We start from the raw sequence: 23,443 nt of genomic DNA on the forward strand, positions 1-23,443 counted from the left end.
TACTAGAGGGTGTGCATTTTAGTTCAGATGGGGCTATGTTCAAAGTAGATTTTTGGGGCTAGTTTTTATGCCTGTGGTTTCCTGAAATGCACTGGCGGTGGAAGCAGATATGAAAGGCTCTGAGCCTCTTAAGAAAAGTCCATATCACTCCATATTCAGTGGTGAAGACTGGATTAATTTTGAAGTTAATCCCACACCTCACATCCTGCCTCTTCCTTGATCCACGATCTCTTTGGATTTACGATGTATTAAGAAAACATGCTTAACTTATTTAAATGAAGTCTACTTAACTCAACTTCCTTTAGAACAGGGGTTCCCAACCTAAGGTCCATGGACTCCTTGCTTAATGATATTGGTCTGTGGCAAATAAAATGTGGTGAACCTCTGCTCTTGAAGACATTTTGTGAAATTTCAATTCCAGCATGCTCAAACTTGACATTTTCTCTTTCAAAAACTGATTATCATATATCAGGCCACTTCATTACTACCCTTGAGGTCCTGCTTCTCAGTTTCCTTCCTAACTCTCTATATTCTGTTTTCAAGATCTCCTCCCTTTTCCTACCTGTCAATGGTACCAATATGTACCCTGACCTCTGGCTGCTCACCCTCCCTACTCAGGATATTGAATCTTCCTTGTCAGATTTCATTTAAGGCACACACCATTGAGAGCATTTAATAGGTAGTGAGAGATTGTTCCTAGCATAACCTGAAAGAACATTTTTGGTATTTATTTAACACTTAACATCAAGATACTGTAGGCTGTCTTTATACTGACGAGTGTGCTTTGGCTTTTCCTCTCTTTACCTTCAATGCTGCACGCAGGGCTGGATTTAAATAATGCACTGAAACACATGAAACACAAGAAAAATGACAGTTCCCTGATTGTGTACTTAATGCACCAATGAACCTACTTGTTTAAATAATTAATATCTCAGTTATTATAGTCGATGAATGATTGTGAAAAAGACAGGGTCACAACTAATTTGAAGAAAAGAAAAAATGCATAGTTTAGGTTACAATTACTATTAATCGACTCTTGATTTCATTCCTGGTGGAAAGTCCACCGGATTTGGTTGGAAGGCTGTTTGAAAATAAATTGCCACCAACATCCCTTATGTCAAATACCCATACTGTAGCTTTCCTTTTATTTTTATTATATATGCATCTTCCCTTTCCCTGCTTCTATAGTTGCTTCAAAGCATTGCATCTTTGTTAATCCACAATTCTAATGAAATAATAATTATCTTTCTTTATCAAGAATCCAGGATCAACTTCATTTGCCATATATATTTACATGTATTAGGAATTTGCTGTGGTGTGTTGGCACAACAGGCCACAAAACACAATAATAATTCAGGATTACAAAGAACAAAGAATCACACAAAGGTAGAAGTTGAAGTACAGATATGGATAAGTATGCATTTACAATGTTAAGCTTGTATTTACAATGTAAACAGCAGTATAAAACAGGAGTTTAAGTTGTTTACAGTGTATTACAGAGAACGAGGTAGTAGCTAGAAAGGGGTGGGGTCTAACTTGAAATATTGAACAGATTAACTGCCTGGGGTAAGAAACTTTTAAAATGGTGTGAAGTTTTTGTTTTGATAGCCCTATAGCATTCTCTTTTCTCCTGCTAGGTTGCAGCTCACCCCTGGGCAAGGTGTAACACCTGTTTAGCCCCCCCCGTTCAGGGTCATGTGAAACCAAGGGATCTGGAGTTGGATAGTTATATGAGCAGCTGGTGCATATTATCAGTCTTGGTTATGCGATCATTGACAGCCGGCAGACAATCTCATGAAGAGAATTGATAATGGCTGGGATCACCCGTCTTGTAAAGACTCTGCCCAGAAGAAGGCAGTGGCAAACTACTGTAGAAAAATTTGCCAAGAACTATCATGAGACCATGATCGTCTACATCATACAATATGGCACATAATGATGATGATAGCATTTTCCAGAAGGAAGATTTTGGAAAAGCAGTTTACTTGGATGGCAATGCTCACAATTAATTTTTTCTTGCCCGCTTCTTCATGCTGAATACTTACAATTCCGACCTTGTTGCTATACTCATTCATGGGAAAGCCTTCGGTGTAAACCCTGAGGAAATATCTACAGTTGGAGTCCCGAAGGCAGTCCTATATTGAGCTCAAAGCTGACTGGCATTCCTTTCGATTCATCAACTGTGTGGAGAGGGGGCGCATCGTGCATGAGCAGCAGCTTGCTCTCCACATCATATTGCCCTGGCTTATGTACCGGGCTCGTGTAGACAGCAGGGACGCAATGTTCATGTCAGCCTTGACCAACAGTGGGCCTCACTGTATACCATATACAACCTCGAGATTCATTTTCATGCAGGCAGCCTCAAAACAAAGAAACACAATAGAATCACAAATGTTACGTACCCCGTAACTGGGTTGCCAAACTAGCAGAAATGGACCACTCAGTTGGAGTCTGGATTACCGGAACTAAGAAAGTTTTATTAAAGAAATAAGCAACACAGTACTCTAATAGTAAGGATATAAATGCAACAGGTTAGCAATGAATAAACACACATGTACACAGAACTAGGATAATAGGGTCAATCAGCTCTATCGCAGTCTAGGGGTAAAATGATCAATCACAAGTGACAGAGTTCAGTTTAGTTCAGTTGGCAGTAATTGCCGTTGTGCCGTTGGAGAGAGAGAGAGTGAATGCTGATATTCAAATCGGATTCAACAGATCTTTGATATTCCTTGCACTTAGCTTTCGGGCGAGCCCTTTGTAATGTCTTCTGAGGTCACCGACTGTGACCCCTCTGTTTCAGATACGATCGTTCATCTGCGGTGAACCCGGCACCCAGGCAAGGGTGGACACACACACCAGGTTCCCGCCGACCGTATCTTTCCACCCTGTGCATCTATGGCTGGACCCGCGACAGTCCTCCAAAAACTCCCACTGACTTGTGGGGGGCACACCGCTTCCAGGGTCTCGTTACCTTGTGGTGTCATGTGTGTTGTCTTAGCGAACCTGCCCCTTTTTATCCCCCTGCTGGGGTATCGCCTGTCCATCACACTTCAAGCAGTTCAGGGTTCAAAAGGAGCCGGTCTTGACAATACTCAGACTGGTGTCTCCTTCCGTTAAACTCTCTGTCTCTTCATTAACATTTCCAAATGCAGCTCCATTGTCTTACTTATCTCTCTCTCCTGAAGACAGGTGGCAGATCAACTGTTGATCCCACTGGTGCTAGCACAGGACAGTTAACATCTTAGTCTAGGTGTACTTTTGTAACCCTCTTTCGTCACACAAAAGACACCACACCACAAAGACCATCAAACATTCAATGTGCGGAAAAAAGAACAAATTGTGCAAATGATAAACAAAATAAAGAAATGAGACACAGAGCATGATCTGCAGCATCACCAAAAGTGAGTCCACAGCCACAGAGGTGTTCATCGCTGAGGTGAGTGTGATCATTTGCAGGCCACAGCTGCGCCGTCAGTTCAGCGCTGAGACAAGCAAAGCCTCATGGAGTCATGAGCTGAACACTGGTTTGTCCTTCGCCCTCTGTCTCGATTCCTAGTCTTTTTAATCTGGCTCACCGCTTGAATCGGGCAAACGTTGGTTCATTTGTTGCCCTCAGGGCCGGACCCAACAGCTTCAATCTGGCTTGAAGACCACTCCAGCCATGGCCATTGTGGCAGAACCTGCATTCTCAAGAGACCAGTTTGCCAAATCCTTCAGGATTCCGCCAAAAATGTCAGGTTGTACAGACGGTTCAAAGGCTCATCTCCCACTGGGAAATTACAAGCTGCAGATCACAGTGATTGCAGTACAGAAAATGTATATTTAGTCTGTTACGTACCCCGTAACTGGGTTGCCAAACCAGCAGAAATGGATCACTCAGTTGGAGTCTGGAGTACTAGAACTAAGAAAGTTTTATTAAAGAAACAAGCAACACAGTAATCGAAAGGATAATAAATGCAACAATTCAACAATGATAACCACACATGTGCACAGAATTAAGATAACAGCATCAATCAAGCTCTATCGTTGTCTAGGGGTAAATGACCAATTTCAAAATGACTCAAAGTTCAGTCCAGTTTGTAGTTCAGTTCGCAGTAATCGTTGCCATGGCGGTGGACAACGTGGGGGAAGAGAGACAGAGAGAACAACTCATCATTCAGCACAGCTTCACTCACAGACCGGCGAGATGGCTCACGAGCAACTTTTGGGCGGGTCCTTGGTGATGTCACCTGAGGTCACCGACTGTGACCCCTCCTCCAGATGCGGTCGATCCTCTGCAGTGAACCCGGCACCCAGGCAAGGGCGGACACACACCGGGTTCCCGCTGATCGTACCTTTCCACCCTGGTCGTTGTCTGGTACTTCTCACCCACTCGTGAGAAGCGTACCGCTTCCAGGGTCTCGTTACCTCGGGTGGCGTGTGTGTCTGTCTTAGCGAACCTGTCCCCTTTTTATCCCCCTGCTGGGGTATCGCCTGTCCATCACTTCAAACAGTTCAGGGTTCAAAGGGGGGAGCCGCTCCAGACAGCTCTCTCTCCCCCGTTCCTTCATTACACATCTCCAGACGCTGCTCCATTGTTCCTTATCTCTCCTTCCCCTGAGGGCAGGTGGCAGACCAACTGCTGATGCCACTGATGCTAGCCCAGGCCAGCAAACATCTTAATTTTATGTGTATTCTCGTAACACTTCCCCCCTTTAAGGATTTTTACCGGGAGGTAAAAATTACAAACATGACTACATTATCTGATACATACACAATATACATCTTTAACAGTTATTTAGCTAATACAGAGAATTTGAAGCTGTCAACACCTTGACAGACAGTCATCACATTTTCTGTTCCTTTTACACGTGTTATTAATAATCCCTTAGACCAGGCTCCAACTCAGCAAACTTCATAGTGGCCAAAAACACTGATGAATTGCGACCAATGTAACCTCTCATTTGGTTTTGTCCCGGACCACAACAACAAGGGTCGTCCCATTCCGACTCAATTTTCTCTCGCAAGGGCTTAGTAGGAGGGGGACGGGTATTGACCGCAGAGTTATTGCAAAACTTCCTGCAGTACCCCACCATCTCCAAGAGCCTTCTGAGGGCCCTCTTGTCTGTCGGGGTTGGGAGGTCAGCGATAGCCTGCACTGTAGCTTGCATCGCTGCCAGCTGCCCCTGTGCCACCACAATTCCCAGGTAAGTGACCTTCGTGTGGCCGAATTCATTTTTTTCAAGGTTCACTATCAAGCTGGCTTCAGACAGCCGTATTAAATTGCCAATACACACCTCTGTGTTCATCAGCCCTTTAGTCACTGAATTACTCAAAAAATATGGGTGTTGTTTACTTGGCTGCCCTATTGTAACAGACATAACCCAACGTCCCAGTTCTTTGCATTTCCTCGGGACAATCAAACACATGGGTGCGAGTCGTTTAATTACTCCTTCGGGGATTAAGGGAGAGACCTTATCAGTAGACCTGGCCAAAACAATAGCCTTCTCCCATCTGACCGATCCCATCCTAATCTTTTCAAAATGGTTTTTTCCTCTTATCAAGGGGCCCCTAGCTTCATTGATTTCCACGCTAACACCGACTAGGTTTGTTAGCATATCAAAAGCCGGTGACCGTCTCAGTTCGCGTCGGTCATGATCAATAACATTCTTCCCCCTGGGCAGCCGGTAAATCTCTTTCATGATTCCACCAACTGTTTCCTCCAGCACCGCAAAATGTCCACCGGGGGGTACCTCGTGGGCCATGTTAAAAACCTCATCCCCATAACTCTTTTGCACCACCCCCCACTCCTCATCTGCGGATACTGTCCTTGATTTCCCTTTCTTCCTTAGCACTTCCTCATCCGCACAATAGCCTACTAGTTCCCTTGTCAAGGCTGTGTCAGAGAGAGCTGTCTCGGCAAAAACCATCAGCCCCTCGTCTCGCTCCTGCGTCTGCACAAATTCTTTCCTGGCTACTGCTACGTCCGTCCCAGCTCCCTCACTACCTCTTACCTCACTACACCCTGTCTCGTACAAGGTTGGCAGAAATGTTTCAGCCAAATTCACCATCGCGGGCGGGGCCTCCATGCTGGCAGGCTGACCCGTCAATCTCACGACTGGGAACACGATTCCTCCGGCGATGTCATTACCGAGCAAGACTTCCACGTCTTTCATCGGTAATTCGGACCTCACCCCGATCGTGACTAGTCCAGAGACCAGGTTGCTCTGTAAATGTATCTGGTGCAAAGGGACTGACTCTGTCCCTTCCCCAACACCTTTGACCTCTACCTCCCCAGTCTGGGTCTCTGAGCTAAACTCTAATACACTCTTCAGTATTAGTGACTGACACGCTCCCGTGTCTCTCCAGATCCGCACTGGAACTGGTTTTAACCTCTCCTTCACTGACACCAGTCCGGCCGAGATAAACCTCTCGCGCCCTTCCTGGACTTTTTCAGACCTGTCCTTCCCTAGCGGTTCGCTTAACAGCTCAATACAGCCATTCAAAATTTCCGCTTTTCCTTTCCCCGTCTCCTTCCTTGGGGCAAAGCACCTGGACGCAAAGTGTCCGACTTTCCCACAATTATAACAGACGACCCCAGGAGACTTCCTACCAGACTGCTCCCGGTCTACCTTATCCTTTTCACTAGTCCCCGGCTTACTTTCTGACTTTTCCGGCGGACTCTCCCCGCCGTCCTGACTACCCTTCTGGTAGCCTTTACTCGGGGCAAACTTCATTTTATGCGTCAACGCATACTCATCCGCTAACTTAGCAGTTGCGGCTAACGTGGCTGCCTCTTTCTCATCGAGGTAGGGTCTCATACCCTCAGGGACACAACCTTTAAACTGCTCAATCAGAATCAGTTGTAGCAGTCTGTCATAATCCCCCTCTACCCCCTTCGAGGCTCACCAACGCTCACAATATGTTTGCATCTCACGAGCAAACTCCAAATACGTGCGGTCCCACCGCTTCCTCGCATTCCGGAACCTCTGCCGGTATGCCTCCGGGACCAACTCATAAATCCTGAGGATGGCCTCCTTCACCACCTCATACTTCTGGGCATCTTCCGCGGATAAAGCGGAGTAAGCTTGTTGGGCCTTCCCTTTCAGTACACTCTGAAGTAAAACAACCCACTTATCCCTCGGCCATTCCTGACTTATAGCCACCTTTTCGAAGTGGAGAAAGTACCGATCCACATCGGTATCGTCAAATGGGGGAACCAGCCTAACCTCCTGGGTCGCCCGGAACCCTCCACCTTGGTTCAGCACGAGCCCCTGCTTGGCCCTTATCTTTAACTTCTCCAGCTCAAATTCCCTTTCCCTCTGTTTCTCCTCTCTCTCCAACTGTCTTTCTCTCTCTTGCCTTTCTACCTCTTTCTCTCTCTCTCGCCTTTCTAACTCTTTCTCTCTCTCCCGCCTTTCTAACTCTCTCTCCTGCCTTTCTAACTGCTTCTCTTCGTGTTCTAACTGCCGTACCCGGAACTCGTGCTCGAGTCTCAGTTTTTCAAGCTGTACCTGTACCGCGTCTCCAGCAGGTTTTTCAATAGACACCTCCCCCAGCTCACCTTGGGGAAACACACCTTTAGATACATAGTGCTCTACAATAGCTCTGTGTATCTCCTCTCTCCTCATTGTCGACTTCACCTTAGCAAGATTCACCCGTTTGGCCACAGCTATCAATTCCGATTTCCTGGCATCCTCTAATGCCTCCAAGGTCGGCGCCTTTATAAATTCCTCAACCTCCATTTCTGCTGTTTGTCTTTTCTTTCTTTCGGGAATTTTAACCCAATCAATTTACTCCGTCCCAAATTTAGCGTTCAAAATCCCGGACGAGCCCCCACTTATGTTACGTACTCCATAACTGGGTTGCCAAACCAGCAGAAATGGATCACTCAGTTGGAGTCTGGAGTACTAGAACTAAGAAAGTTTTATTAAAGAAACAAGCAACACAGTAATCGAAAGGATAATAAATGCAACAATTCAACAATGATAACCACACATGTGCACAGAATTAAGATAACAGCATCAATCAAGCTCTATCGTTGTCTAGGGGTAAATGACCAATTTCAAAATGACTCAAAGTTCAGTCCAGTTTGTAGTTCAGTTCGCAGTAATCGTTGCCATGGCGGTGGACAACGTGGGGGAAGAGAGACAGAGAGAACAACTCATCATTCAGCACAGCTTCACTCACAGACCGGCGGGATGGCTCACGAGCAACTTTTGGGCGGGTCCTTGGTGATGTCACCTGAGGTCACCGACTGTGACCCCTCCTCCAGATGCGGTCGATCCTCTGCAGTGAACCCGGCACCCAGGCAAGGGCGGACACACACCGGGTTCCCGCTGATCGTACCTTTCCACCCTGGTCATTGTCTGGTACTTCTCACCCACTCGTGAGAAGCGTACCGCTTCCAGGGTCTCGTTACCTCGGGTGGCGTGTGTGTCTGTCTTAGCGAACCTGTCCCCTTTTTATCCCCCTGCTGGGGTATCGCCTGTCCATCACTTCAAACAGTTCAGGGTTCAAAGGGGGGAGCCGCTCCAGACAGCTCTCTCTCCCCCGTTCCTTCATTACACATCTCCAGACGCTGCTCCATTGTTCCTTATCTCTCCTTCCCCTGAGGGCAGGTGGCAGACCAACTGCTGATGCCACTGATGCTAGCCCAGGCCAGCAAACATCTTAATTTTATGTGTATTCTCGTAACAAGTCAAATAGTTACTGGTTTCGTTAGCTATCTGCAGAACATCACTGTGTCTCTGCAGCTTGCTCCTCATCAAAAGAACTATCTCAGTTTTATTATTTAATTCATTGTTATGTGCCATGTCGTATGATGTGGGTGATCGTGGTCTATGACTATGATTGATCTTGGCAAATTCTATAGAAGTGGTTTGCCATTGCCTTCTTCTGGGCAGTGTCTTTACAAGATGGGTGACCCCAGCTTTATCAATATTCTTCAGTGATTGTCTGCCTGGCGTCAGTGGTCGTATAGCTAGGACTTGTGATATACACCAACTGTTCATGTGATCACCTACCACCTCCCCTCATCAGGGGTGGGGGCCTAAGGAGGTGCTACACCATGCCCAAAGGTGACCTGAAAGCTAGTGGAGGGAAGGAATGCCTTACAGCTCCTTTGGTAGAAACGTATCTCTGCACCTTCACTCAAACCTATTATTATAGGATATGGAATTTCAAGGATGCAGCTCTGAGAACTCAAAAGACCAAAGATGTGTTGCCTGGGACATTAAACCCTGGAGAGGTTGACTTTCATCTCGTTGCATTGGGAGTTTGGAAACAAGGCCCAGCTTTGTAACTATGTTCTCAAAAGAGGTTTTTCCATCCACTCTATTTAATTGCCTGAATTCGTAATGACAAACAAAAAAACTAAATAAATGTTGCTTACATTTCCACAAATTGTAGATTTGTTCTGACATTCAATGTTACTACTTTATCATACAATCTAGTGCTTCCCTAAAATATTTGACAGTTTAATATTTTTTTCAAATTTTATTTCTAGAAATTTTTTTAACCCAAACCCTTGAGTCAGTGTTAGAATTACATAAATCATAGCTTACAAAAAGTAAAAATATCCATAAAATAAAAACAAACATGGCAGAAATAAGTATCAATATTTCGACCTCTAATAACAGAAGAGGCTGACATTCAGCGATATGCTTCACCACACATTCACCACTATTCCCCCCCCCCCAGGAAACCTACAAACATTTGCAAATAATTTGTCCCATTTTTATGTATGGATGTCCAATCTATCAAACTGTTTGTAAGACATGCGTTCAAAAGCTGCCACTTTGGCTACTTCTGTGACCCACTCCTGAAATGATGGTCCCCCCAAGTTCCTCAGGGTGCGCCTTAAAAAAATAAGATCCTTACTGAAAAAAAATTCAAAAAAGTTTAACATTCTAACATCACAAAAATTGAAGTATGCATAAGTCATTGAATTTAAATGTTTCCAAAAGAATAGTTTTGATGCACATGAAAAACTTGACAACACCTTCCCTAACTCTAGTTTCACGGTTTTTCTCCTCATATAGGAGACAGACAACAAGATATTGTTCAATAGAAAATGTATTCAGAAACCATAGAAACCATAGAAACTACAGCACAGAAACAGGCCCTTTGGCCCTTCTTGGCTGTGCCGAACCATTTTCTGCCTAGTCCCACTGACCTGCACACGGACCATATCCCTCCATACGCCTCCCATCCATGTATCTGTCCAATTTATTCTTAAATGTTAAAAAAGAACCCGCATTTACTACCTCATCTGGCAGCTCATTCCATACTCCCACCACTCTCTGTGCGAAGAAGCCCCCCCTAATGTTCACTTTAAACTTTTCCCCCCTCACCCTTAACCCATATCCTCTGGTTTTTTTCTCCCCTTGCCTCAGTGGAAAAAGCCTACTTGCATTCACTCTATCTATACCCATCATAATTTTATATACCTCTATCAAATCTCCCCTCATTCTTCTACGCTCCAGGGAATAAAGTCCTAACCTATTCAACCTTTCTCTGTAACTGAGTTTCTCAAGTCCTGGCAACATCCTTGTAAACCTTCTCTGCACTCTTTCAACCTTATTTATATCCTTCCTGTATTTTGGTGACCAAAACTGAACACAATACTCCAGATTCGGCCTCACCAATGCCTTATACAACCTCATCATAACATTTCAGCTCTTATACTCAATACTTCGATTAATAAAGGCCAATGTACCAAAAGCTCTCTTTACAACCCTATCTACCTGTGATGCCACTTTTAGGGAATTTTGTATCTGTATTCCCAGATCCCTCTGTTCCACTGCACTCCTCAGTGCCTTACCATTAACCCTGTATGTTCTACATTGGTTTGTCCTTCCAACGTGCAATACCTCACACTTGTCAGTATTAATCTCCATCTGCCATTTTTCAGCCCATTTTTCCAGCTGGTCCAAGTCCCTCTGCAGGCTCTGAAAACCTTCCTCACTGTCTACTACACCTCCAATCTTTGTATCATCAGCAAACTTGCTGATCCAATTTACCACATTATCATCCAGATCATTGATATAGATGACAAATAACAATGGACCCAGCACTGATCCCTGTGGCACACCACTAGACACAGGCCTCCACTCAGAGAAGCAATTTTCTACCACCACTCTCTGGCTTCTTCCATTGAGCCAATGTCTAATCCAATTTACCACCTCTCCATGTATACCTAGCGACTGAATTTTCCTAACTAACCTCCCATGCAGGACCCTGTCAAAGACCTTACTGAAGTCCATGTAGACAATATCCACTGCCTTCCCTTCATCCACTTTCCTGGTAACCTCCTCGAAAAATTCCAACAGATTGGTCAAACATGACCTACCACGCACAAAGCCATGTTGACTCTCCCTAATAAGCCCCTGTCTATCCAAATGCTTGTAGATTCTGTCTCTTAGTACTCCCTACAATAACTTACCTACTACTGACGTTAAACTCACCGGCCTATAATTTCCCGGATTACTTTTCGATCCTTTTTTAAAGAACGGAACAACATGAGCCACTCTCCAATCCTCCGGCACTTCACCCGTGGACAGTGACATTTTAAATATTTCTACCAGGGCCCCCGCAATTTCAACTCTAGTCTCCTTCAAGGTCTGAGGGAACACTCTGTCAGGTCCCAGGGATTTATCCACTTTAATTTTCCTCAAGACAGCAAGCACCTCCTCCTTTTCAATCTGTACAGTTTCCATGGTCTCACTACTTGATTCCCTCAATTCCATAGATTTCATGCCAGCTTCCTTAGTAAATACAGACGCAAAAAACCTATTTAAGATCTCCCCCATTTCCTTTGGTTCCGCACAAAGCCGACCACTCTGATCTTCAAGAGGACCAATTTTATCCCTTACAATCCTTTTGCTCTTAATATACTTGTGAAAGCTCTTTGGATTATCCTTCACTTTGACTGCCAAGGCAACCTCATGTCTTCTTTTTGCCCTCCTGATTTCTTTCTTAAGTATTTTCTTGCACTTCTTATACTCCTCAAGCACCTGATTTACTCCCTGTTTCCTATACATTTCATACAACTCCCTCTTCTTCTTTATCAGAGTTGCAGCATCCCTTGAGAACCAAGGTTCCTTATTCCTATTCAATTTGCCTTTAATCCTGACAGGAACATACAAACTCTGCACTCTCAAAATTTCCCCTTTGAAGGCTTCCCACCTGCCAATCACATCTTTGCCAGAGAACAACCTGTCCCAATCCACGCTTTTTAAATCCGTTCTCATTTCTTCAAATTTGGCCTTCTTCCAGTTCAGAACCTCAACCCTAGGACCAGATCTATCCTTGTCCATGATCAAATTGAAACTAATGGTGTTATGATCACTGGAACCAAAGTGCTCCCCTACACAGACTTCTGTCACTTGCCCTAATTCGTTTCCTAACAGGAGATCCAATATTGCATCCCCTCTAGTTGGTCCCTCTATTTACTGATTTAGAAAACTTTCCTGAACACATTTTACAAACTCTAAACCATCTAGACCCCTAACAGTATGGGAGTCCCAATCAAGGTATGGAAAATTAAAATCACCTACCACCACAACTTTATGTTTCCTGCAGTTGCCTGCTATCTCTCTGCAAATTTGCTCTTCCAAGTCTCGTTGACTATTGGGTGGTCTGTTATACAACCCCACTAATTTGGCCATACCTTTCCTGTTTCTCAGCTCCACCCATAAGGACTCAGTAGACAAGCCCTTAGAAAACTAAGTAATGCAATCATCATTGGACAGCAGAGCTGAATATTGTTTGAGCTTTCAGTGTTTTGCTTTATATTTTATTCAGGAGCCCAGGTGAAGAGCCAGTTCAATTGTGCAGTCAACTTGAAAAATGTTAAAGGAAGATGTGATACGAGATGACACAGTCGGATTTTAGAAAATTTGTCACTTACAAGGGACCAGGAAGAATGGAGAGTGGTAAGGAGTTTATGTATATTTTAAGTGCAATCTATTAATAAATCTCCTCACATTTAGAGTATCTTGTTAAGCTGTATATTCAGGCTAATGGAGAGCTCCATTGCCAAATTCAATCTGTTATAATACTAAATAACACTGAGTACATATTGAGAGGTAAAGTTTATAGGCTTGGAAATCTTGACCCCCTAATTAATGTAACACATACAAAATGCTGGAGGGACTCAGCAGCTCAGGCAGCATACTGTATATGGAAGGGAATAAACAGTCAATGTTTCAGGCCAAGACCCTTCATTAGGACCAACCATCCCTTCAATAGATGCTTCCATACCTCCTGAGTTCCTCCAGCATTTTGTATGTGTTACTCTAGATGTCTAGCTTTTGTAGAATTTCTTGTGCTCATAATTAATGAATGCCTACTATCTTCTACATTTATTAATGTGAAATTACTTCATCCCAACTATCCCCATTAACATGAGATCCCTCTCCTCCACTCTTCAACAACTGAAATAACATCCATTTTGTCCTCTGATGCCTGTTCACGCATTCAGTGAGATCTTAGTTGATATGTAACTTAATTCCCACTCCATGAGTACCTCTCAACATCCCTATAGGAAGGTTTTTGCAGCAATAGAGAAGGAGAAGAAAAGCTTCACCAAGATCTCAAGAAAATCTAACTGCAGATGCTGGAAAGCCAAAGCAACAGATACAAAATGCTGGAAGAACTCAGCAGGCCAGCCAGCATCTATGGAAAAGAGTAAACAGTCTATGTTCCAGGCCGAGACCCTTCAACCTGAAACATTGACTGTTAACTGTTTTCATACATGTTGCCTGGCCTGCTGAGTTCCTCCAGCATTTTATGTGTGAAGTTGCCCAGAATGGATGGCATTTGTTATAAGGACAGCTTGGATAGGCTGGATTTATCCTCATGAGAATGTAAACAGCACATTCAAGAACATTCTTTACAAGATGTCCAAGAACATTTGAGGCATAGATAGGAAGGATAGTCAGACTCATTTTCCCAATGAACAGGTTGAAGGCGAGAGGAGAGGAATTTAAAGGAGATCTGTGAATAACACAGAGGGTGGTGAAAACCTGGAAGAAGTAGCTAAAGTGGGGGTGAGGGACGCCCACAAGTGTCACCATGCTTCCACTGCCAACAGAGCATCCGTACAACTTACTAACCCTAACTATACGTCTTGGGAATGTGGGAGGAAGCTGGAAACTGAAGGGATCCCACCCAGTCCCTGGGAGAACAGGCAAACTCTTTACAGACAGCGGCAGGAATCAATCCCCGATCGAAGATCACTGACACTGTAAAGCGATCGTGATAACCACTATGGTACCTTGCATAGCCGCATACCATTTATCAGCTGATAATGCGGTGAATAGTAGCTCTATGTAGCTTAGCTATTCCATCTACACCAGATCTAACACTACATTCTCTTGGGTTAATATCAGATTTGAGTGCATTGCTTTCTTTCAAAAGAACAAGAGGAAAAAGGGCAGAATTAGGTTGCATAGCTCCTCAAGCCGTGCTCTGCCACTATGTAAGATCATTGGGTTTAACTCACTCTCCTACCTAATCACTATTAACCTTGTTTCCCCTGCAGATCAATAATCTATCTCAGGCTTTAGCAGAAGACTGCCAAACACAAACTCTACCCTCATCCAACCTTATCGGCTGACACAGCTGTCGATAAAAATCTATCACTAACTTGGGGTGGTAGGGTAGAGAGACATCTCTACCAAAGGAAGCATAAGATGTTCCTTCCCTCCGTTAGCCTGTAGGTTACTTTTCGACAAAGTCTAGCACCTCCTATTCTTCCACTCTCCCCACCACCATCAGGGTTATGTGAACCCAGGGGAGCAACTGGTGCATATCACAAGTCCTGGTTATGTGACCACTGACACCTGAAGAGTATTGATAATGGTTGGGGTCACCCACCTTGCAAAGGCACAGCCCAGAAGAAGTCAATGGCAAACTACTTCTCTAGAAAAAATTGCCAAGAACAATCATGCTCATGCAACCATGATTGCCCACATCATACTATAATGATGATGATGATCACCAATTCAACATAATGAATGTATTACTTAGTTACTAGAAATGAAATAGCTTTTCCTATGTAATACCCTGGTTAAGATTTCTACTGCTATGCTGTGAGTTAGCTAATATTAGCAGTTTTCTGTGAAAGCCGTGTGCCATGCAGGAAAGTGTGTTTTGGCTTCGGCTAAGATAAGGACCCATGTTGGCCAATTTAGGGATGTGAGTCAGCCCATCAGGATTGTGAGATGTGAGAGAAGGTTCTAGGGAGCAATGGGGAAGAGTTTTTCAAAGGACAGTAGTCTGATTTGGTGCCTTTTGGTGGGAGCTATGGACTGGGACAGAACGGAAGATGCCGCAGAACGCTATAGGAAGGAGAGTCCCTGTTGCAAGGAATGCTTTGTGCAGATGAATGATTCTGAGGAGGAGGGGCAATGCAAGAGAGAGAGAGAGAGAGAGAGAGTTTGCTTGAGATAGTCTTCAAGGGGAGTTTGAGAACATGGTAGATACTTACACACAGGCCGTGGGTCCAGCGCGTGAGTTTGAGCTACACTCCCGAATCCTCCAGTATGCGCCTGAACGGTCATATGCACATTGGACTAGTTTAACTGAAATGGGTCCTTTTCTTTTCTTTTTCCTAGTAACTGTTTGATAAAGCTGAAACAGGTAAATATACTTTCTTTATAGTTTTATGCTGTGTATTTCTTGCCAACCGATAATTGTGTATGAGCAGTATTTACACAGCAATCGCGCAAATGGAAGTTGTTTTAATCGGAACATCACAACATTCCTGTTTGGTTGAAACCCAAATCATACCAAACCTAGACATATATCGTTTATAAAAGGTGGCCTTCTCACTGCCGAGGTCACATGGTTGTTAACTGAGTTGGCTATTGAGCCACATTTCCATACAAACACAATAAGAGGGTTATACAAATTAATCATATTTTCTTATTTAAAAATATTATTATCTTATTAATCATATTTTCTACTCAATACTATGTTTTATCTCTAAACAATGATGGATGCCACAGTAATGTAACCGTTAGCACGATGCTATTACAGCTCGGTGCATTTCAATTCCAGCACTGTCTGCAAGGAGTAGATACGTTCTCTCATATAAACCACATGGGTTTCCTCTGGGTGCTCTGGTTTCCTCCCACAGTCCAAAACATACCAGTTACTAGGTTAATTAGTCATTGTAAATTGTCCTGTGTGATTAGGCTAGGGTTAAATAGGTGGGTTACTGGGTTGAGACTAAAGGGCCTGTTTCATGATGTATTTTTAAATAAAATGAAGAAATCAACATCACACACACATATTCCCTTTACAAAGCAAAATTAAATGCGCAGTACAGTTAGTTGACTGAGATATATCACTTAGCACTCATTTCCTGCATTCAGAAGAAATGATTGTAATGATTACAAGTATTTTGTGAAGCCCTGATTGATAGTAATTACCAATGGGAAGAAAGGAAAATCACTTACTCCCAGAAGTAATTATCACAACATGAGGGCGGGAGGGAAACTTTTTTTAAACTGTAGAAGATGATTGCTATACATGACCACAACTGTGATTTATAAGGAAACAATGATTGTAGATTGTTTTTTAGCGTCTCACCCTACTTATCACAACCCAGCAAGAGTATGCTGATTTTTGACAAGGAACCACACTGAAGGTAGATTGTAAGCACTTCCTTTAACTTGGAAAGTGCTTATCCCTTTTGTACCTTCTTGCTGCTCAAAGCAAAAGTTTTTGCAAGTAATCAAGTGATTAGATAGAAAATGTAGCGTCCAAGTCGAAAATAGGCAATTATCTTCGTGAGTTTGAAAGGCACAATTTTTGAACATCTTGACAAACATTAAAAAGAACACTTATGTATTGTGAAATGGGAAAAGTCTTGCATCTCTGTAACTTTGCTATGGATGGTCGGAATCCTAACTGCAAAAGGAGGAGGGTTGGGCACGGAGCTAGCAACCACATCTGGTAAAACCCAGAGCTACAGAAACACCAGAGCTCCAAAGACCTCAACCCTGGGAGGTGAAGGATTCGAGAAGATGGACTACACTTGGAAGAATGGCCCAGAACAGAAAACTCTGTTGAGCTGCTTTCAGCAGCCTAGGACCCAGCAGGAGTAATGGATTTAAGCAAGCAAGCAAGCTCGCATTTCTCTACTTATTGTGTTTAGTGAGGTGAAGCAACACCTCTGGAAAAAGAAAACTGGTTCAGGAGTAAGTTCCAAGAACATTTATTATCTAAATTTATATATCATATACAATCTTGAGATAAATTTTCTTGCAGGCAACCACGACAAAGAAAACAAAGAAACACGACAGAATCCATTAAAAACTTACACAAAGACCATCAAACATTCAATGTGCGAAAATAGAAAAAAAAATCATGTAAACAATAAAAAAGTAAACAAATAATACACAGAACATAATCGCAGAGTTTCTGAAAGTGAGCCCACAGCCACAGAGCCAATTCACAGCTGCAGCTGGTCCAGGAGCCCAGTGCCTGTCGGGTACAGCTACAGAGTCAGTTCAGTAATAGTTGATCATGTGCTAGTTTCCCATGTTCATGGATAAACTGTAGCTTGACGGTAAGTTTCTCACAACACACATAAAAGTTGCTGGTGAACGCAGCAGGCCAGGCAGCATCTATAGGAAGAGGTGCAGTCGACGTTTCAGGCCGAGACCCTTCGTCAGGACTAACTGAAGGAAGAGTGAGTAAGGGATTTGAAAGTTGGAGGGGGAGGGGGAGATCCAAAATGATAGGAGAATGATAGGGGAGGGATAGAGCCAAGAGCTGGACAGGTGATAGGCAAAAGGGGATACGAGAGGATCATGGGACAGGAGGTCCGGGAAGAAAGACAAGGGGGGGGAAACCCAGAGGATGGGCAAGAGGTATATTCAGAGGGACAGAGGGAGAAAAAGGAGAGTGAGAGAAAGAATGTGTGCATAAAAATAAGTGACAGATGGGGTACAAGGGGGAGGTGGGGCATTAGCGGAAGTTAGAGAAGTTGATGTTCATGCCATCAGGTTGGAGGCTACCCAGACAGAATATAAGGTGTTGTTCCTCCAACCTGAGTGTGGCTTCATCTTTACAGTAGAGGAGGCCGTGGATAGACATGTCAGGATGGGAATGGGATGTGGAATTAAAATGTGTGGCCACTGGGAGATCCTGCTTTCTCTGGCGGACAGAGCGTAGGTGTTCAGCAAAGCGGTCTCCCAGTCTGCGTCAGGTCTCGCCAATATATAAAAGGCCACATCGGGAGCACCGGACGCAGTATATCACCCCAGCCGACTCACAGGTGAAGTGTTGCCTCACCTGGAAGGACTGTTTGGGGCCCTGAATGGTGGTAAGGGAGGAAGTGTAAGGGCATGTGTAGCACTTGTTCCGCTTACACGGATAAGTGCCAGGAGGGAGATCAGTGGGGAGGGATGGGAGGGACGAATGGACGAGGGAGTCGCGTAGGAAGCGATCCCTGCGGAATGCGGGGGGTGGGGGAGGGAAAGATGTGCTTAGTGGTGGGATCCCATTGGAGGTGGCGGAAGTTACGGAGAATAATATGTTGGATTCGGAGGCTGGTGGGGTGGTAGGTGAGGACCAGGGGAACCCTATTCCTAGTGGGGTGGTGGGAGGATGGAGTGAGAGCAGATGTACGTGAAATGGGGGAGATGCATTTAAGAGCAGAGTTGACAGTGGAGGAAGCGAGGCCCCTTTCTTTAAAAAAGGAAGACATCTCCCTCGTCCTAGAATGAAAAGCCTCATCCTGAGAGCAGATGCGGCGGAGACGGAGGAATTGCGAGAAGGGGATGGCGTTTTTGCAAGAGACAGGGTGAGAAGAGGAATAGTCCAGATAGCTGTGAGAGTCAGTAGGCTTATAGCAGACATCAGTGGATAAGCTGTCTCCAGAGACAGAGACAGAAAGATCTAGAAAGGGGAGGGAGGTGTTGGAAATGGACCAGGTAAACTTGAGGGCAGGGTGAAAGTTGGAGGCAAAGTTAATAAAGTCAACGAACTCTGCATGCGTGCAGGAAGCAGCGCCAATGCAGTCGTCGATGTAGCGAAGGAAAAGTGGGGGACAGATACCAGAATAGGCACGGAACATAGATTGTTCCACAAAGCCAAAATGTCGATGTAGCGAAGGAAAGTAAGTTTCTCATTTCATTTTCAGATTCAGTTTGGTTGATCTATTCTTAATCCAAGCAGTCATAATTTGCTATTAATAGTTTAGTGACGGTCTCATAATTACAATCTGAAAAGCACTGTTTATCCTTTTCAATGTAAATGACAATCAGAAACAAGAGAAAATTTGCCAATTCTGGAAATCCAAGCAACGTGCAGAAAATGCTGGAGAAACTGGAAAAGAGTAAACAGTCAACATTTCAGGCCGAGACCCTTCAACAGCACTGGGAATAAAAGATGAGGAGTCGGAGTTAAAAGGTGAAGGAGGGGAGCGAGAAACACAAGGTGATAGGTGAAACTAGGAGGGGGAGAGGTGAAGTAAAGAGCTGGGAAATGGACTGGTGAAAGATACACAAGGCTGGAGAAAGAAAAGCGGGAGAGGAGTACCAGAGGGAGGCAAAGGGTAGGTAAGGAGATAAGATGAGAGCCATTTCAGCTGCACTAACTTGAGTGCTGAAATGGCTCTGGGCATACTTTCAGGGATTCTTCAGTTCCTCCAGTCTAAGTGTGACCTCCTCACGGTGTTAGAGAACACTGTACTCTTTTCCATAGATGCTGCCTGGCCTGCTGAGTTCCTCCAGCATTTTCTGTGTGTTGTTCCCCTCCCCTCTTCTCCTTCTTTTCTGCTGGTTAAATCTTCAACCCAAAAATTTCAGCTCATCAGATTCCTTCTTCCCCAGCCCTTTACATTTTCCACCTATTACCTTCAAGCTTTTTGCTTTATCACCCCTCCCCCAGCCAACTGGCTTCACCTATCACCTTCTAGCTTGTACTCCTTAGCCTTTCCTCCTGCAACCCCCCACCTCACCTTCTTATTCTGACTTCTTCCTCCTTCCTTTTGTCATAGGCAGGGGCGCTAGTGGCAGTCCCAAATGCAAGACACAGACACTGAAGTACTAGCAATAGGACTCAGAGTGTCAAGAAAGCAAGGGAAGTGGGGAAGAAAGGACACTGGACGTTGACACAAGCCCTGGACAAGACTAGGATGCAGGGCCTGGGCTAAGACATCGTCAAGAAACAGGGAACCCAGACAAGGAACTAGGAAAAAGGAGCCTGGGCTTGGACTCTGAGCCAGAGACTGGACAAGGTTCCTGGACGTGGCTTGGACTAGACGAGGTTCTTGGTCATGGCTTGGACTAGACGAGGTACTCCTGGGTTGGGTGAGGCACAAGGACAGGACGAGACCCCGAAGCCTTGACTTGGTCTTGAGAGACAGGAACGCAGAACACAGAGCCTTTGTCTTGGGAGACAGGAATTCAGAACACAGAGACTTGGTCCCCTTCTTGGGAACAGGACTTAGGGCCGGGACTCATGCACAGAACACAGAGAGACAGTTCCCAACAAAAGGTAGTGGCAAACGGCCGGACCTACCTTGCGAAGGTATGAACGCAGAGACAGTTCCAAATAATGATAGACAGTTCCTCATCTCGACACAGCAAGGCTCCGGTCTTGCCCCGGCGGTAGAACTTGACAGCGATACAGGCGAGGACGCAGGCGAGGTTGCAGGCAAGGCTTCAGGCAGGGGTTGCAGGAGGAAGAGGAAGGGGAAGGCGAAAGGGAAGGGGAAGGGGATCAATAAAAATTAAACAGAAAGACTAAAAAACAACGAATATGTAAAAGAAGAAAAACTTCAAATATAAAAGGCATATAAATAAATAAATAACTCAGTAGTTAGATAGATAGATACATACATACTAGACAGATAAGCTAATGTGGCAGCATTAATAATGATCCTTTAGGAATCACTAGATTCTGGAATGATTTCGGTGTACAAGAAATTTTTTAAATGTCACTCCACTTCATAATAAAGGAAGAAGAATAAGAAAGGAAATTGTAGGTCAGTTAGCCTCACTTCAGTGGTTGGAACGATGCTTGAGTCCATTATTAAGGATGAGGTTTTGGGGACCTTGGAGGCACTTGATAAATTAGACTGAAATCAGCATTGTTTCCTTAAGGGGAAATCTTGCCTGACATATCTGTTGAAATAACAGGCAGTACAGACGGGAAAATCAGTGAATGTTGTTTACTTGGATTTTCAGAAGGCCTTTGAAGTCCCACATATGAAGCTGTTTAAAATGATAAGAGCCAATGGTATTGCAGGAAAGATATTAGCATGGATAGAAGATTGGCTGACTGGCAAGAGACAAAGACTGGAAATAAAGGGGGCCTTTTCTAGTTGGCTGCTTGTGACTATTGGTGTTCCACAACCACTAGTCAGTGTTTAAACTGCTTCTTTTCACATTATATGCCAATGATTTGGATGAGGTTTGTGGATGATACAAAGATAGGTGGAGGGGCAAGTAGTGTTGAGGAAGACAGGAATGTGCAGAAGGACTTAGACCGATTGGGAGAATGGGCAAAGAGGTAGTAGATGGAGTATAGTCGAGGGAAGTGTATAGTCATACATTTTGTTAGAAGAAATAAAGGCACAGATTGTTTTCTAAACAAGAAGAAAACTTTAAAAATCAGAAATACAAAGGGATTCCCTAAACGTTAACTTGCAGGTTGATGTGCTGGTAAGGAAGGCAGTTGTTAGCATTCATTTCCAGGGAAGTAGAATATGAGAGCAAGGATGTAATGTTGAGGCTTATAAAGCATTGTTCAGAATACACAGTATATTGTGAGCAGTTTTGGGCCCATTAACTGGTATTGGAGAGGCTCCAGAGGAAGTTTTCAAAAATGATTCTGGGAATGAAAGGATTAACATTTGAAGAGCTTTACTTACTGGAGTTTAGGAGATTGGAGGGGATCTCATTGAAACCTATTGAATATTGAATAGCTTAGATACAGTGGATGTGTAGAGGTTGTTTCATATAGTGGACAAAGCCTCAGAATAGAGGGACATCCATTTAGAACAGAGATGAGGAAGAATTTCTTTTGCCAGAGGTTGGTGAATCTGTGAAATTTATTGTCACAGGCAGGTGTGCAGGCTAAGTCATTTGGTATATTTAAGGTGAAGGTTGATAGGTTACTGATTAGTCAAGGCTTCAAAGATTATGAAGAGAAAGCTGGAGAATTGGGTTGAGAGGGATAATAAATCTGCCATGATGGAATGGTGGAACATATTTCTGACTTACCTTTCTGATATTCTGCTTATAAATTTGAATAGTGTGAGATTCCCATCACTTGCCCTTTGGTTTGGTTTGGTTTGGAAAACTTGTAGTCCTTAATGAGAATTTTGAGATTCTCAAGCTGAAGAACAGTTATGGAATAGTTCAGTCTCTCAGTATCATGATTGAGCAATAATTGGCTATACGATATGTCATACTGAATAATTTGCCTGAATGCTCACATTACTTAGAGATTCCATTTCCTAAAGGTTAGCAATGAGAGGTTAAGGTTAAGTACTTTACACATTAGTCTATTTGAAGCAGAGGTTGATAGGTACAAAGTTAGTAAGGGTATATCAGGTTACAAATAGAAGGCAGGAGAATAGGGTTGAGAGGGAAAATAAATCAGCCATGATTAAACGGCAGTTTAGAATCGAGGGGCCTAAGGGCCTCATTTTTGCTCTGATGTCTAATAGTCTACCCACACTACCCACAACCGCAAAGTGCCTTTTCCCAAAGCTCCCTCCTGGAAAGCACTATAGGGCTATTAAAACAAAAACTTCATACCGTCTTAGAAGTTTCTTCCCCCAGGGATTTAACCTTAGCAACCATTCTAGTTACCCCCTCACCCCCTCTCTATCTATTATACACATCACTACACTGCATTGTAAACACTTTAAACCACTGATTATAAAGCTCTTTACATTGTAAATCATGCTAGTATTTATGTATTTATACGTTTTATTCCATATCCACAATTTAACCTCAAACTTTACATTTTATGTAACTTTTATACTTTATAATTGTTGAACGTTGTCTTTTGTTACATGTAACACGCTGACCAACACACCACAGCAAATTCCTAATACATGTATTGCATATGGTGAATAAAGTTGATTTTTGATCCTTGATCTAAGTCCATGCCTAGGTATTTACATTAATCCTGTCCCAACTCATTTTAAAATCCACTCCTTCCCATCAACTTCCCCTCGGGTCCAGCACTCACCTAAACAACAGAGGCAATTTTTCTGCAGTGATCAGTTAACAGATGGACCTACACAATTTTGGGATATGGGAAACCCACATGTTAATGATGAAATGTGAAAACTCCACAAGGACAACATCAGAGATCAGTATTGCTGGAGTGTTGGGGCAGCAGCTCTACTCTCAACAAACAATCTGCTGGAGAAACTCAGCGGGCAGAGCAGCATCTGCAGGAGGAAAGGAGTCGGCAACAC

At 43.8% G+C, this 23,443-nt stretch overlaps 1 long non-coding RNA gene across 1 annotated transcript in view; it reads left to right on the forward strand.

Moving 5' to 3' along the window:
• Window positions 1–12,921, forward strand: part of LOC134348834 (uncharacterized) — a 77,135-nt gene extending 64,214 nt beyond the window's left edge. The window contains exon 3 of the long non-coding RNA XR_010018497.1: window positions 12,790–12,921. This is a non-coding gene — a long non-coding RNA (uncharacterized LOC134348834). The remainder of the gene's footprint in view (window positions 1–12,789) is intronic.
• The last annotated feature ends 10,522 nt before the right edge of the window (window positions 12,922–23,443 follow it).

The sequence above is a fragment of the Mobula hypostoma genome, chromosome 7, assembly GCF_963921235.1.
Source record: "Mobula hypostoma chromosome 7, sMobHyp1.1, whole genome shotgun sequence".
Classification (NCBI taxonomy): Eukaryota; Metazoa; Chordata; class Chondrichthyes; order Myliobatiformes; family Myliobatidae; genus Mobula; species Mobula hypostoma.